At 43.3% G+C, this 15,088-nt stretch overlaps 1 protein-coding gene and 1 long non-coding RNA gene across 2 annotated transcripts in view; one reads left to right on the top strand and one right to left on the bottom strand.

Annotated features, from left to right (window-relative positions):
- The window catches only part of PITPNC1 (phosphatidylinositol transfer protein cytoplasmic 1), a 212,413-nt gene that overhangs the window by 54,245 nt on the left and 143,080 nt on the right, over positions 1-15,088 (bottom strand). The window lies entirely within an intron of this gene.
- Positions 108-13,214, top strand: LOC123477939 (uncharacterized). The gene is made up of 4 exons (XR_008427596.1): positions 108-364; positions 5,236-5,346; positions 11,500-11,569; positions 12,413-13,214. It is a non-coding gene; the product is annotated as an uncharacterized lncRNA (long non-coding RNA).

Raw genomic sequence — 15,088 nt, 5'->3', positions numbered from 1 at the left:
TTGATATTTCTCTCTCAAAGCAATAATGAAAAAGTAAAAACAAAAGGTAAAAAAAAAAAAAAGAGTGGGGGGTTTTTAGGATAAATATGCAAAACAGGGGGAAGTCACACTAAACCCTGGGAGGACTCTGGCGTCAGGGGCAAGGTCTGCCGCTCAGCTGGATGGTGGCCGCCAGTCAGCAGGCACCATGCCTCCAAGGTCTTGCACAGACTATGGAAAATCCATAAACAGTTCAGGACAAAGACTTTTGCAGAGCTGCCTCTCTCTCACGTGGTGAGATGTGCTGAGCCGTTTTGGCTGTGGATATTTTCAGATGTCCTTTGGCACTTGACCTTGGCCAAGGAAGGCACATGGGAACTGAAAGGTAGGAAAAAATATAAATTGTTCAGACATCGGACTCTAGGAATAGAGTTCTCGGTTCAACTTTGCTCCTGTTAAGGTTTATCTTTAGCCTCGTTTTATTTTTAAACCTATTTCCTCTGCCTTTGGGTCTCTGGGGCCAGTCTCTCTTTTCTATCGTGGTTGTTCTCCCCAGATCCCCTTTCTCTCCAAGTCTGATCATTTTCACCCCTTTGGCTCGTGCCACCCGCATCCTGCTTACCCTCCTCACCTCCTAAGCCCGGGGTATCTGACTTGAGCCAGACTCAAGATGACCCAGCTCTGTCCTTCCATCCATATGTGAACATGTATACAAACTGAAGACATGTTTGAAAAGCTATTTTCCATTTCAAGATCATTTGCTGCCCTACAAAACTTGGAAGGAGAAAAAAACTTGACATTGCTTCTATAACATGGGAAGGACTATTTCCCTTTGTTTGCTATGAAAATTTAAACCTTCAGCCAGGCTTAAAAATCTCAGGTATGGGATTCCACATGCAGGTTTATAATCCCACTTGGTCCCTTCTAGAACCAAATATGGCATATTAATTACATGAGAGCTATGGTCCGAGGCCAAACTCACCCAGAATCAAGGCCCTGGTCTGATGCTTGTTAGCTCTGACCTTGTGCACACCACTCGCTCTCGCTAAACCTCAGTTCTCAGCCGTAGAACAGGAATAATAATAGTTGTGAGGACTTGGTAAGATCATGGCTATAGATCGGTTAGCAGGATGCTGGACTCATGCTGGGGCCTGCTGGGTTACCTTCTACATACATTCTTTGCCTTCCTTTAGCTGAGGGGTATGAGAGCCTGCTTGCTCCACCTGTACTTTGCAAAAGGGCCATTAGATGGGGCCCTGCAGTTATTACCAAAGTCGGCACAGTAGTAAAACACCACAGCCCTCCTGGTTTGGCACATGCGTGATAAGCTGGGTCTCATGGGCATGAAGGAGAAGACATGTACTACTCTTTCAGAATATAAGGCTCAGCACTGAAGAAGCAGCACATTCAAAATCATTAATCAATCCCATTATATAATTGTAAAGACTCCTTGGGAGAACATTCCTAGAAGTTAATGGTCACTTGTAGAATGATTGGCACTTTTGGGTCCTTCCTTCTTCCAGAATCATGCTTTCTAGACACAAGGCCTCTAGACACATGGCTGGTGGGTGCTGTTTACAGACCACCAATGTGGAGAACCCTGGCCCCTCAACTCACTGAACAAGGTCCAAGAGGCTCACACTCAAGGGTCTGCTTTACCCCAACTCATATCCACATCTTTGTGGCCTCAGTTTCCACATGGATAATCTGTTCAATGCCATAGGCCTGAATCCTTTTCCGTGTCTCTTCTTCCAATGACCTTCACCTCTATTCTACTTTCTACCCACTTCTTCCCAAGCCCTACCCTGGTCTTGAATCTCCTGGAATTATTCCACCTCTTAAATCAGAAGCCTCTAGTTACCTTTTCTCCAATCTCAACCTCAGTTCTCTCATTCTCATTCCCAGGATGCCTTCCCCTTGACCTTGCTAAACTTTCCAATCCCCAAGAGCTGCAGCTCACTTCCTCAATTTTTCCATACCCTGCTGAACCCACCCGGAAACAAATCCTGAATCAATTCAATCATTTCTTCTGCTCCTACATGCAGGCTGCAAAGCACAGCTGGGAAAATGACACCATTACTCAGGCTGGTGGCACTAACTCATTCAAAATTACCCAAATCACCAGACTGCCAAACCTTTCAAATAATCCTTTTGTTCTTCTGGAAGTGGTTCCCCTATCCATTTCCCATATAGGTTATCTTCCACCAGCATCCTCCTCCTCCTCCAGCCCCTTTCCGGTCTCCTTCCTAGTCAGTGACTTTCTGCTCCTCCTCCTTCTCCCTCAGATATCTCCTTCCCTGCCCAGCCCTCTGCCCTTGCCTCCTATCTTGAGGTTCCTGAAGACCATTCACTCTGACTTCCGGGAGCAGGCTCTTTTCTACTTTCAAACTTTCACTCTCCTGCTGGCAACTTCTTCTCAGGTCTCACAGCCGAGTTAATTTTCAACAGCAAATTTACCAATTGCTAGGCCCATGTTTGTTTTTGTTTTTATTTGTTTTGTATCCCATGCTTTTCCCTGGGCTAACTTTTTAAATATATCCCTTCATTAACTTCTTGTGTCTATTGTTGTTAATTGGAAGTCCATAGTCAGGGTTATTATCGTCCCTTTGTATGTGATGTGTCTTTCCTCTGAAGCAGTTTTTAGGAGCATTAAAAAATTCTTTAATACTCTGCAGTTTCATTACAGTGAGACAGGGTATTGATTTATATCTACCTCCTTACTGTTAGAGTGATACTAGAGGGTGGCCAGCCTGCTGGGAGTGAATCCCACGACCTAGCTGTGTAAACTTGGGCAAGTAACATATATTTTCTCTTCCACAGTATATTCACATGTGCGTTCTCATTTAAAGGCTATTAGAGGATTAATGAGTTAACACACGGAAAGAACATACAATGGTGGAACATAAGTGCTAATGATTGTTAGACATTGTTATTATGCAAAGTATACTTTTGATATGAGTTTTCATGTCTCTCTTCAATTATAGAAAGTTCTCTGCTTTTATCATTTTAAATTGCTTTTCTGGTGTTCCTCTGTTGCATTTCCTGCTACAATGAGATAACCACACGGCAACACTCAACTCTCAATTATTAATAGTTATACATTTAGCTATTTATTTTTTAAAATCCTTCATATTTCTGTGCTGTGAAATGGGTAGTATTTCTCAATATTACCTTCCAATTCACTGCTTCTCTCTAGCTGTATCTGTGGTTTGTTTTATCTTGGGAGCCTGTCATTTCCACGCCTTGGTTCCCGCGCTTCTGATTGCTTCTTTTTCAAGTCCTCAGTTCTTGTTTGTTTTTTTTTTTGTTAGTTTTGGTTTCTTAATTTCTCATTCTTTAAAAATGGACACTATTTCCTAATTTTCCCTTTTGAGCAGCACAAACATACTATTTTAATTAGACCCCTCTATAAAATTGTTTCCTTTTTTATTCAATTCATGTTGATTATTGATTATACTGGCTGTCTTTCTTAATAATTGGTTTGTGGGATATATATTTTTGTTGGGTGGGAAGCTTTTTCCTTTCTTCTGTCTTTCCTCATCTTCACTCTCTCCCAATCCTGGCATCCATTTTTAGGTTTTACAGCTGCTTCTAAGAGCAAAACCAGTACTCGAAGCCACGGCTGAGGCAGCAGTCACGGGAGATTCTTTCAGCCTCCTTTCACCAATGGAGTCCGTCCGGCCTCCCTCTTCCAACAGAGGGCCGCGTTTCGGTCCCCTGTTGTGCGTGGAGCGCCTGTACTCCCGCAGCCACACTTGCTGCTGCTCGCTGGGCCACTCTGTGCACCCCCGTCCGCCCGAGTTTCTGTCCTGTTTCTGATCCACGAGTCTAGCTATATCATTTTGCTTTCTTCATTTTTAATTTTATCCAGCCTTGCTATGAGTTTGGAACAGAGGAGATGTATCAGAACATGAACTTGTTTTCTACTATGTCCTCCTTAGGCTTCTCCCCCCTCAACTCTGAGCCCTGTTCCGACTCCTTTCCTCCCCTTCCTTTCAGAGCCAAGCACCTCTGAATTCCTCTCTCGTACACTGCAAGCTGGGCTCTGGCCCCACCTCCTCACTCATTTTCATGTAGGCCACTGATGACTGTCTCATTGTTCAATCCCACAGGACCTTTAAATCCTAGGTTCCTGAACTATGCTGCTATTATCACTGGTGACATTTTCATCCCTGGCATTCTCTCTTTCCCGGGCCTTTGTGACTCCCCAGCATCCCGATGGATTCTCCTCCCATCTCTCAGGGCGCACCTCCTCATCCATCTTTACAAATGCTCTGCCATTTCCTTCCCCTTTAATGGTGCTATTCCCACAGGTCCCATCCTTACCCTTCTCTCTCTCTCTATCCTTCACATGTCCTTAGGCACTATCTTCCATTCTTGCAGCTTCAAACTACTCTTGCTGTATGACTTCCAAATCTCTCTCTCTAGGTCTCAGCTTAGATTTATAATATTCAGTTTTGTACTGGTTATTTTCACTAAATTTTCCATGAACACTTCAAACTCAACCAGACCAACATTGAACTCATCAGCCACTCCTAAACCACTCAAAAAAAAAAAAAATTCCTTGTCTTGGTGGCACTATCACCTACTATCACCTATCTATGACAAAAAACATGAATTATTCCAGACCTCTGAGCCGGTCGTTTCATTCCATCCCCATATCTAATTAGGCACAACGTACCTCCCTCTTTCTAATTAATCCTCTCCTCTCTATTTCTAGTTTGGGCTGCGTTTTGTCTCCTCTGATCTACTGCAAGTCTCCTGTGTCCTCAGAGAGGCTCTCCCTGCATCACAACCCTGTCCTTCTTCCCAGTCCCATCCCCTACCCTCTCTGCACTATAGCACCTACCACTTTATGCTACAATCGTAGAACTTGCTGGCCCAGGCTGACAATTCCTCACACCAAGTAGATGCTCACCAAATGTTTCTTGTACAATGGATTAACGCACTATTGAGATCATCCTTTCCTTTGAATGCAAAATAAAGGACTTCTCAGATTCTCACGGCAAAGTTAAGACAAACGGATTGAGGAAGATAATTGATACTTACTAAACATCTATTACCTGGAGAACAGGTGGCTTCTATCAGTTGTTGGTTCAGAACATTCATTATCATTTTAAAAATTGATTCGAGGGGATAAGGAAAATCAAGGGGAAGAATCTTTAAAACATAACAATTTACTACACCTCTGGGAAATAAAGAGCACCCAAGGGAACAGTCTCTAAACCAGAAGACTTTATATTCTTGTCAATTTAGAGTAATGGCTGGGAACAACACGAGTGACACGAGGTCTGCAGAAAACAGCTCGGCTCCTCCATCTCTCAAGGCTGGTGCACACTGCCCTGGAGACACTGTGGGACTCTTCAGGTAGGTACATTAGCCCAACTTTGCAGCAGGAGAAACCTGTTAAAATCCCAGAATGTTCAGCCCAATAAAACCACTCCTTGACTCTGTCCACTGTTATAGATAAGCACCTGTTGCCTGGGAGGGCACTGGCTTGGAGTAAGATAAAGCATACAGGGCTGGAAGCATCCTGCATGTCGGACATGCCTGTTTGTACAAGAGTGTGATGATAACTTTTACCCACTGTGCCTTCTGTTCCTCGGTACTCCATGGTGCTGGACTACAAAGTCGGTCCCAGAAGACAGTCTTCAGGGCAGCTACGGAACAAATCTGGCAAGAAACACAACTCTCAAGAATCTGTACCCACAGGGAGTGAATTAATTTTTTTATCCTTAATTGTATGAGAGAATATTTTTTTCCAGTAATAAGATTTTTTGAGTGGTGAGGACAAATCTTGGAGGAAGCAATACAGTTATAGGAACACTTGGCTAAAGCAGAATATGAAGTCATCCTGAGTAGCACATAATTACTTTTATGTTTTAAAAAAACAATACTGTTATCTATTCCAAACGGTTACAGAAAGCCTCAACAAAGGCATGGCGTGTGTGCCGCTGGTATATTTGATTCAATACCACCTATCTCAGGAGACACAGATGGTTTTAAGTGAATTTAGCGAGGTGCTGAAAACACGGCTTCACCCATAGATCAAAATTAAGTTACCAGAAAAATCAATCTTTCCAGTGTCCTTCATTGCTGAGAAACTTCCTTAATGCATTTCATGTTTCATTTCCATATTTCACTCTAGGTTTGATGTGCCAACTAAGGTGAGGCTAAGTTAAAAATAAACTCAAACTCAAGACAGATTTCTAATTTCCTCTGAACCTAGGTATGAGTGACAATAAAACATTTCAGGACCAAACAGTCAATTATTTGGTTTCCTTGAGTATACGCTCCATGATGGCATTTACCTGATGCTTTTCAACATGAATTTATTAATCTGTAATCTGATTGGCATAACTAAAGAAAATTAAAATTGCTTCATAGAATGGTCTGCATATTCCAAAGGCATTTTAGACTGTCTCTTTAAAGGACTGGGAACAAGATAAAATTTTCAGATGCAGCTCCGTGAGGTTTGTATTTAATAGGTTTATGTACCAAATGACTATAAAGTCTGACGGACTGTAAACAGGCCTTCAATAGGTATTAGCAGGGAAATATGACTTAACAGCTTAATATGGTTCAGATAGAATTGCTATTAGTCTCAGAAGTTCAAGTGCAGAATTTGGAGGGCAACAGCTGATATGCTGCTTGGTTAAAACCCAGAGGGTTCACACAAGTAGGGTAGACGGAATCAATGATTTCAGCACATCAAAAACCAAAACCAAAACCAAAAGAACTGCTCCGAAACCATGTCTATTGGAAATCATTAGCTTCTTTTCCGTAAGGTCAGTTCCTATCAATGCCTTGCCCCACTTATTTTAAAGACTAAAACACTGGCGGAGACTTTGTCCTTGGAAGTGTTCATCAGATAGATGGCATCCAGGGAATTTAGAGAGAAATCTCTCCTATAAAGAAGAAGACCCTAAACCTATGAGTAGAGAAGATTCCGCTGCTCCTTTTCAGAGCTCTGTCAGGTCACTGGCCTTAACAGGGAGCCAGTCAGTGCCCTGGGAAGGTTAACTACTAACCTTCCAGGCCGGAATGATAGACTAACTTATCAGTCAATGATTTTTCCATCGGAGAATCCAGCCAGTACAGTGTTCACACCATAGATGCAACCGTTATTCAGTGTTTCTGAGTTCACTGTTCAGACACCTGAGCATCCTGTCCTGCCACTTATAACTGTATGGCGCCATCAAGTTTAACTCACATTTCATTTTAGGGTTGTTAAAACATGAAAAAAACAGCCACCTTAAGCTTGATGAAATACGGAAACACCAGTAACAGCTAACATGTTGAACGCTGACTATGTGCACACTGAATCTCCACAACCACTCAGAGAACAGGAACTATGATTTCACCCATCTGCAGGCGTATAGAGAGAGGAGCACCATGCCTTAGCCAGCCGCTAGCAGCTGGCCCAGGAATCAAACCCAATGGCCTGAGTGTAGTGCGTGCAGCTTCCATCCCTTCACCATTCTGCCTATATCCTGTTGATTACTGTTAGGTGGCTGTCACCTGCTGGTGCCAAGTTGGGCCAATCAGAATCCCCTACAGGTGAGTGGGACCCAAGGAAAGACTGGTTCTGAAATCAGAACTCCCAACGCCCAAACAGAAGGCTACTAAGCAGAGGGGCCAGGGCTCTGCCAGTGGTCACTCCCTCCTCTACCTTGGAAAAGTGAATTCAAAGGCTCTCACAGATATGTGACGTCTCAACTTATGTCTGAGGACGCCCCATCCTGGATGGGGGAACAGGAGTACGAACTATAGACTTTAGAAATATGAGAACTTAGTATCTTCCCTCAAAAGAACTCCACAAATCAAGTTCTCTACTTGCAGATCTCCAGGGGTCTAACTCTGAAGCGGTTCCCACCAAGAACCAGTGAAGTTACAGAGAAGGAAAGAACCACTGTTTACGGAGTAGTTGACACGCGCCATCTCACTGCTTCACTAAACCAAGGCCCTCTGAAGCAGGCATCGGTTTCCCCTTTCCACAGCTGGGGAAGTTCAGAACAATGAAGTCCCGTTATCACCAGGCTGCACAGCCCTGCTTTGGACCCAGTTGGGTCAAGGCTGGTCAGTTCTCTGAATCTAGTACATTGTCCTGCTCAATGGCACTGGCCAGGTGCTAGCTTTTGGCAAATTCCTAAAGTGTCCTCACCCAAAATGTCCCAAATTGGCCACCACCTGTTGTGAGTAATTCATTCACGGAGGTACCAACAACTGGGCTCAACAAACATACACACAAAGCTCTAGGTAAGGAAACGGGAAAGTGGGCTTTGTATTTTTTTCAAGTGAACTGCACTGTTCTCCCACATGAATTAGGTCTCCTCTGAGGGTGGAAAAGCCAAACATTTGGGAAGCAATGCAAAGTAACAGGAACTGAGACTGTGTCACAGAAAATAGGAGACATTCAAATCTCCCGGAATGGTGTTACTAGATAAATATTTTTTTCCAAAACTCAAAAAAGATGAACAACATCCAGAAAGATACCAAGGATCATACAACAGCCACTCTCCACCACTGAAAACGAACACATTTATGTAAACATTTCTTGTCATATTTGATTCTCATTCTGCTCCCCTCCCCCATTTTAAAAAAAGAAAGCCTCCCATTTAACGTTAAAATCCCTTCCTCTTTTACTCCAGGCTGACAGCTATCATGAATATGCCGTGAACCTGGTTCATATGTTTATAAACTTTATATTTCTTACAATGTGTAAATGTATCCATAAATAACATATTCTTAGATGATTTTAATGGTTTCCCACAATTAGGTTTGTAAACTCCTTTTGCATTTTACTGTTTAACATGGAGTGAGGTAGGGATGTAATATCTTATTTTTCTGTATGAAATGTCAGTGGACCCAACATCATTTTCTGAGAAAATGACACAATGTCTTTAGCTCTACTGATTTGAGATGCTTCGGCTACTATGTGTCAAACTTCCATAGCCAGCTTAGGTCTATTTCTGTCTTTGTGCCAACATCGCCCTCTCCTAACATGGTTTTGTTATCTGGTATGATGACTCTCCCTCATTGTTCTTTGTCCAAAATTTGTCCTGGCTACTTTTGGACTTTCATTCTTCCATTTGAATTTTATAATCAATTTATGACGATTCTGTTGTGATTTTGATTGTAATTATATTCGATTTGGAGATTAATTTAGGGAAAAAACTTACTTCTTCATTGTATTTAGTCTTCCTGTCCATGAACATGGAGTATTTATCATTTACTCAGGTCTTTGCCCTTTATTAATTTGCTCTATAAAAGTCAGATTGTTCCTTGGTGCCTTAAAGTCGTATTGGTATTAACAATGGTACCGGGCCCCACACAGCTTTAGGTGAGTTGGAGAGACACTTAAACGAGCAGTTACTATCCAGCATGATAAGTGCTGTAAGTAGTTAGGGAGGCACAGACAGAGTTGTGTACAAACATTAGGGAGGTACGAGACTTGGAGGTCTCATCTGAATCTTCTCCATCTGCTTCTTCAAAACTTCAGGACACAACCCAGAGTATGAAATTACTCAGAGAGAACATAGGGTTTCTGCAATTAAAGAATTTTCTTTTCATAACCATCTTTTAGATGAACAGAGTCAACAATGATGCTGATAATAGTTACGATTAGGCTATTCTTAACCTGTTCAAATGAAATGAGGATATCACCCCAAAGAGAGAGAAGACCGAAAACCTAGGCTTCATGGATACAGAAAAAGAAAAACAAAAGACTCGCATCACTTTGAGTAAGTCGTCTGACATCTCTCTGCAACATGTGAAGAGTTCCTTAATTTTTATAAGTTTTTTTAAGAAAAAAAAATATATAAATAAACATTTTTGGCTGAACCATGTGAGAGTAAGTATGTTACTTCATTCCTGAATATGTGAGCGTGTATCCTCAGAACAGGGACATTCTCCTACGCCTTCACCATGTAATGATCGCAGGCAGGAAATTATGTTGACTCAACGCTACGTACCATAGTATCACCTGACATATGACCCACATTCAAATCCCCCCCACTGTCCCCACAATATTGTTTCTTGCTCCCTGCACTGTTTCCCCCCCAACCCTCTTAATCCAGAATCTAATCAAGGACTAGTTAGGCATCAGAGTTAGTTGTTGGATTACATTAGTCGCCTGTAGTCTGGGCAGTTCCCCAGGTTTTTGTTTTTGGTCTTGAATGACTTGCTCTTTTTTGAAGAGTTTCGGCTCATTGTTTTGTAGCACGTTCCTCAATTTGGATTTGTTTGATCGTTTCCCCCGTGCTGAATTCTGACTAAAGCCTTTGGCAAAGAAAATCCACGGGTGATGTTGTGTCAGTAGGTCACAGCGAAGGCGTGTTATGTCAGTGTGTCCTACTATGGGTGAGGCAAAATTGGCTTGCACGAGGGTGTCCACTAGGTTGCTCCGCTGTTTACAATTAACACATAAATCCGGGGTGATACCTGGAGGCTGGGTGAACTCCCGTTCCCCACACTATTTCACTCGATGGTGTTGGGACCCATGGACGACTCTCGCTTGAGTCAATCACGACTACAGTAGCTGTAAAACGGTTGCCCAGAACTTGATACCTGGCACTGCTCTTCTGGCTCTGCCCTCTGTTTCCTACCAGGATGCAGCCTAGTCCCTTGATCATGCTGCTTTTGACCAGTTTGGCTAACTCTCTTCCTAACGGTCAGCACAGGCAGGCCGTGTTTAGATTCCCCGCAGCACTGGTGAACCTGGTTTAGACAGAGAGCAAATTCTCCTTTAAGCTCTATGTACTAATTCTAATTGTTACTAGCAATAAGTTCTAGCTTCTCTGAATGCAGGGGTAACCTGCCCTGTGACGGCATCCAATGAGAAAGCGAGTCCTCAGGCTGGACAGGTGCTCATTTTGCCAAACATTTTTGTTTTTAACATCCAGCTCTCAGATCACAAACTGAACCAGCCACAGGAAAATCAACATCTCAAGGAATCAAACATGATCTCTTTTCCACTGTCCTCAAAATGACACTGCCAGACACAGAGAAGGCCACTGAGCTCCCACTTCATGGACCAAAGGGCAATAACCCTTTGAAACTGTGATGGGGGTGTCTTCTTGGGCAACCTTCTTTTCAGCACATCCTGATTTATAAGAGAAAATTGCAGATTTTGTAGGTGGCTGGTTATAATAATCTAAGGTTAAAAACCGAACCATAAAAGTTAAAGACATCAGAGATCTTGTCTAAAAATAAAGCAAATGCTTTTTTCTTTCTATAATCCTCAATTAGAAGCCTTTTAAGGAAAAGATAATCAGCATCAGACACCTAATAAATATGGATCCTACAGTTCTCCCTGGCACCTTTGCTTTACAAATTAACTTTTGAACATTTTGAAATGTATAAATGAATTATTTTATCCCACATCCATCCATGTTGCCTTCTTGGTGTTAAAAATAAAACCACTAATACTAATAAGAAACAAACTTCGTGATGGTGATTATAATAATAAATCCTCAATAAACACAGCTCTCCTTAGATGATAAATTCTCTCTTTGTCAGCTGCTAACTTCAGCGGAAGCTATTTGTGGTCAGCAGAACTTTCCTGGCCATTTCTCCAAGGCAACGCAAGGTAAGCCAAGGGAACGCACGGAAATGTTTACTTAATTCACACAAAGGAGGCACCTACTCAGGGGAAGTCATCAGATTTGTAAGGTCGATCTTTGTGGTCAACTAAATGAGATAGTCTAATTCCCTAAGATTAAGTACAACTCAGAGATGGAAAATGAGTCTTAATCAAGGAGAAGAGATAATAATTAGAAGCTGGACTTGAACCCTGGCTGGTGTGGCTCAGTGGATTGAGTGCCAGCCCGAGAACCAAAGGGTCACCGATTCGATTCCTAGTCAGGGCACAGGCCTGGGCTGTGGGTGAGGTCCCTAGAAGGGAGGCAACTGAGGGGCAACCACACATTGATGTTTCTCTCCCTCTCTCCCTCTCCCTTCCCCTCTGTCTAAAAATAAACAAATAAAAAATTTAAAAAAGTTAAAAAAGAAGCTAAACTCGAAAGCTGTGGGATGGTCCTTCTCAGGACCTGGGTGTGCTCTATCCTGGAGTATCCAGAACCTTCTTTTTTCTGTCACTCCTCTCCCTAGATAACCACTTATTTTCAACTCTGTATCATGACCTGTCCACCTCTCCTTAAATTCCAGATTCGTATATCCAACTACTCACCTGCCATTTCTACTAGGAAGTCTCACCAGTACCTCAAACTGACTGTGTCTCACAAGGAGCTCTTGTCCCCTCCGAACCTGGCCCCTCCACTGTTCCCTACTACGGCAACAGCACCACCACCCACCCAGGCTCCACAGACAAAGCTGGACATCCTGATGTCTTCCTTATTTTGCTCCCTTCTCATGCATCAGTCCCAACAGAAAGTCCGTTGCTGAAATAAATTTATATCCCTCCTCTCTTTAGGCACTGGCATCTCTCCAGCCAAGCATCACCGTCTCGGGTGCGGATTACTGCAATCACCTGCCGACGGGACTCGCTGCTTCCGTTCTTGCTGTCCTACCAACGATTCTCCATGGAATGGCCATAGCAAATGTCTAAAAACATCAATCACCCAATGCAACACGGTTTTCTAAACTGGATTCTGGAACAGAGAAACAGGTGAAATCTGAACAAAGTCTATAGCTTTGAAAAATATATGATGGTTATGTGACTGTTAACACTGGGGGAAGGAAGCTGTATAGGAAGGGCAAAGGGGGAGAACTCTCTGCACTATCTGTGCAACCTTAGTGTACATTTAAGACGACTGCAAATTAAAAAGTTTATTTAAAACCCTCCATAAATATCATTTCTCGTCTTTGTTTAAAGTCCTTTTGTAACTTCCTACTACACTGAAATTCACACACTCTTTGCCTTGTTCTCATAGGTTTTATGTGATCTGGCTTCTGTTACTTACAAAAAAAAAAAATCATTTCCTACCAGTCTGCTGTCACTCCTAATGCTCTGGCCCCTGGTTTTCTGACCAATTGGGAGGATTTGGGCCCATCCTATGTTCCTGGGATATGCCAGGCTGTGTCAGGGGCTGGTGCCTTTACCCTTCTTGTCCCTGTATTAGTTTGCTCAGGCTGTCATACCAAAGTACCCCTAAGTGGCTCAAACAACATAAATCTATTTTCTCACAGTTCTGGAGGCTGGAAGTCCCAGATCAAGGTGACGGCAGGTTTGGTTTCTTCTGAGACCTCTGTCCTTGGCCTGCTGATGGCCGCTTTTGCTGCGTCCTCACATGGTCTGGGTATGTGGTCTTTCCTTTGTGATTGCACATCCTCGGATTTGTGTGCCAAGTGTCCTGTCCTTGTAAGGACACCAGTCAGATTGTAAGGACACCCTAAAGGCCTCATTTTTAACTTAATCATCCCTTCAAAGGCCTTTCACTTCAACACATGAATCTGGGGTCACAGCTCAGCCCGTTACAGTTCCCTTGCCGAGGTACCCCTTCAGGTGGTTGCGTCCTTCGTATCCTCAGGTCACCCATGGACTTGTCACCTCTTCTGTGAGGCCACAAAGCTTCAGGCTGAGCTCCCCCTCCATCCTGTTTATTGCCTCCTGTGCATTCACCACAGCTGGAGTTTTTGTTTGTCTTTTCGCTTGTTACCTGCTTCCCTGCACTCCACGACCTGCGGAGGCCCCATCTGTCTCACTGCTGGGTCCTCAGTGCCTCTCAGGATGCCTGACACACGGTAGGCTCCCACGTTTTGCTGAATAAGAGATGATTTATTTACAGTGCAGACAAAAGTCGAGTCTCATTAGGAAATCACGAACATGGTTAATCCCAAACTATGGCCCTACCTGAAGCAATACCTCTTATAGGTCAGCACTTTGGAGACTATGGAGTGTTTCCAGGTAAATTAACCTGTATGAATCCTCCACTCTGTGATGCCAATAATCCTCCACATTATTTACTCTACTTTCTTGATAAGGAAACCAAGACTCCATTGCTTCAGGTCATACTGCGGGGGCTTCAACACTGATCTTTCTGTTGCACAAAGAACAACCCCGTGTTCTTTCATCCCAACACAGATAAACTAGATACTCGATTCTAGATACTACTTCTTTTAGGTCAAGGAGAGCTCTGTGCAGGACAGGGCTTCTTGCTTCCAGGAACTAAACTGGACACATCCTTTCCAGCCAATCAGAGGAGGTTCCCTTGCTGAAGAATAATGGCTAATGAGAATACATAGGATGCCCTCAAGCCCTCTGATTGTGTGTGGCGGTGGCGGTGGTTATAAATACGCTTTTTGTAAACTTGTTTCCAGGGGTATGAAGAAGTAGAGAAATTCAGAGAATCCAATTTCCTAAGTTTCACAACTGGTTTTAAATAGCATTTAATATTTCTTTTAAATCTATATTCTCAGCCTTCATGCCCCTCAGATTCACCTGGGGGAACTTGACAAATCCCAATGCCGGCACCCCAACCCAGACCAATGAAATCAGAATCCCAAGGGGTAGGATGCTGGCGTCGCTTAAATACCATCAGTCACCACTGAGAACTATTTGTCTAGACCTATTTGTCAAATGGAATGGGGATCTATCCTACAAATGGCACATCCTCCCTTCTCCCCTCCAAAGAGAACACACTGTGTGTAACTGGACAGTGGACTCCAGAACTGCAAATAGTGCTCCCAATCCGCAAATTCAGCGTTCCTAGACGGATAATGTTCTGTACTTCACGTGTGTTGGCTGCTGTAGACCAGCCTGCCCCCAGGACAGATTAAATCCCAGGGGAGTGGAACCCAGGCATGAGTCATTGTGAAAACTGAGTCATTGTGAAAACCGTGCAAGTGAGTCCAACAGGCAGCAAGGTTGAGAACCACTGCGAGGGTGAGAACCACTGCGTTAAATGGTACCTGCTTTGTTTGGAAGAGGAAGTGAAGGCAAGGCCTCCCCCATCCGCCCCAGTGAATGACAGTAACCTGGCAGCAGCTACACATGAGCGCTAAACTCCAACTCTCCCAGATCTGGATTTATGGCCTTAGACAAACAACAGAACCCTAGCTTCTCATGGTGCTGTCCTCCCCACTACAAATTAAGGCTTAAATAATTCTCGTCAGTATGTACATAAAATAAATGGATCTGAATTTAAGA

Source organism: Desmodus rotundus, chromosome 9 (genome assembly GCF_022682495.2).
Source record: "Desmodus rotundus isolate HL8 chromosome 9, HLdesRot8A.1, whole genome shotgun sequence".
NCBI classification, from domain to species: domain Eukaryota; kingdom Metazoa; phylum Chordata; class Mammalia; order Chiroptera; family Phyllostomidae; genus Desmodus; species Desmodus rotundus.
Note: the sequence above shows the minus strand (reverse complement) of the source record. Positions and strands in the feature narration are given on the sequence as shown.